The sequence below is a fragment of the Mesoplodon densirostris genome, unplaced genomic scaffold, assembly GCF_025265405.1.
Source record: "Mesoplodon densirostris isolate mMesDen1 unplaced genomic scaffold, mMesDen1 primary haplotype scaffold_35, whole genome shotgun sequence".
Taxonomy (NCBI): domain Eukaryota; kingdom Metazoa; phylum Chordata; class Mammalia; order Artiodactyla; family Ziphiidae; genus Mesoplodon; species Mesoplodon densirostris.
Genome location: NW_026778195.1, coordinates 348,546 through 351,056, shown reverse-complemented (window position 1 = coordinate 351,056; position 2,511 = coordinate 348,546).

Here is a 2,511-nt window from a genome sequence, read left to right as displayed (position 1 = left end):
AGGTTTCCTGTACATGTTATAGCTGTAGTAATATTCCCTTGAACCTGGAGAGTTGGGACCCATGGAATGGGGGCCATGCATTATTGCTTGAAAGGGTCTGCATTCGCTCACCCAATCTCACCAATCCTCTCAGTCCCAAGTGTCCAGCCTTATGCCACATCCAGCTGTCATTGTAGATAGGGTCTTTCCAGGTTTCCTCAGACACCCTGAAGGAATTGTAAAGAATTTCCCTGTTTTTTGGTTTTGCTTTTGAAATTCCTTTTTATAGTGGGTTTGAGCTGATTCTCGCTGCCATGTTTATGCCACTCTAGACACACTTGATTCCCTTATGGAGACATATCAATACATAGGTTTTAAGATTCTTACTAGTCAGATATATTCCTCTGTGGGAAATATGGGGTTTTGAGTCTCTTTCACTGAGGAAGGTGTAGGTCTTGTCTATTCCAAAGTTGGTTTTTGAAACGGTCCCTGTGCTTATATCAAACTCTGGTTTTATGCATCACCCCACCTCTCCTTCCCCTTTATGCAGGCATAAGAGTGTTTTCTAAATGTGAGACTCTGTTCTCTTTCCTAACTCAGTTCACGTGTAGCCATGTTTACAGGATCTTCATAAGTGATATCTTATGATAAGGTTCTTTTTCTCTGTGACTTATTTCACTTAGAATTATCGTACCTGAATCCACTCACTTTGCTGCTACTGGTCTTATGACATTGATTTCATGGCTGAGGGATATTCCATCGTACATAAGTACCACAATGTTTTGAACCATTTTTATATTTCCTGGGATATTTAAGGTGTACCCAAGTTGAGGTTCTTGTAGTCAGTGCAGCCCTAAATTTGGAGGTGGCTCTTTCTTATTGATTTTCAGTTTTCCCCAGGTATATTCCCTAGACTGGAAGTGGCCTTGGCTCTGTAGCTCTGTTGTTTACTTGTTTTAGGGAACACAATGCACTCCTCCAGTGAGGCAGTTGGCAATTTACATCCCGCCCATCAGCATAACAAGGCTCCCAGTTCTCCAGGGCCTGTCTTGCCTTTCTGGTTTTTACACATTTTGTGGATGTCCCTTTTGACCGGTGGGAAGTGATACTTCTTTGTAGTGCAGATTTGCATTGCCCGCTTGCTTGCTTGGCCAAAAAGGGCGTATGCATTTTCTCCTGAATATATTCAGGAGAAAACGCATACGCCCTTTTTGGCCAAGTGCACCATTGTCCAAGTTGTGCCCCTCTTCCTGTGCTTTACAGGCGATTCCAAGGTACCTCTTGAAATCTGTTTCCTGCTATTTTGCCTCGCTTTCAAGTCCGCCTCGTTGACTTCCCTGAACAGATTTTTGGACGATAGTTGTTCTTTATCACTCTGCCAGTTTGTGAATTGCTGTGCCCCTGAGCTCCATTTCTCAACTCGTTTTTTGTGAGCTGAACGCAAGTCCAAAATTTTGGATCATGTCCTATACTGGTTCCCGGTGGGTGGCTGAGACTTTGGTTAATTCTTCTTCCTGCCGGGAAATTAGAGTGACATGTGCCCGTCCAAATGCCTAACAGCTACTCTCTCATGGGTTCTCCCTCGTCCCTTCCATCCTCTGCCAAATTGGGAACCTGTGCAAACCAGGAGGTTAAAGGGCCTGTCTCTCCAAGTTGGGAGATTGATAGTAAGGCAGTTGGAAAGTCAAACTGGAGCACCAGGAGAGGGACTATTCGTTGAGTTTTAGAAACCTTTCGTATTCACAGTGTGTCCATTCTCTAGGTTTCCTGTACATGTTATAGCTGTAGTAATATTCCCTTGAACCTGGAGAGTTGGGACCCATGGAATGGAGGCCATGCATTATTGCTTGAAAGGGTCTGCATTTGCTCACCCAATCTCACCAATCCTCTCAGTCCCAAGTGTCCAGCCTTATGCCACATCCAGCTGTCATTGTAGATAGGGTCTTTCCAGGTTTCCTCAGACACCCTGAAGGAATTGTAAAGAATTTCCCTGTTTTTTGGTTTTGCTTTTGAAATTCCTTTTTATAGTGGGTTTGAGCTGATTCTCGCTGCCATGTTTATGCCACTCTAGACACACTTGATTCCCTTATGGAGACATATCAATACATAGGTTTTAAGATTCTTACTAGTCAGATATATTCCTCTGTGGGAAATATGGGGTTTTGAGTCTCTTTCACTGAGGAAGGTGTAGGTCTTGTCTATTCCAAAGTTGGTTTTTGAAACGGTCCCTGTGCTTATATCAAACTCTGGTTTTATGCATCACCCCACCTCTCCTTCCCCTTTTTGCAGGCATAAGAGTATTTTCTAAATGTGAGACTCTGTTCTCTTTCCTAACTCAGTTCACGTGTAGCCATGTTTACAGGATCTTCATAAGTGATATCTTATGATAAGTTTCTTTTTCTGTGTGACTTATTTCACTTAGAATCATCGTACCTGAATCCACTCACTTTGCTGCTACTGGCCTTATGACATTGATTTCATGGCTGAGGGATATTCCATCGTACGTAAGTACCACAATGTTTTGAACCATTT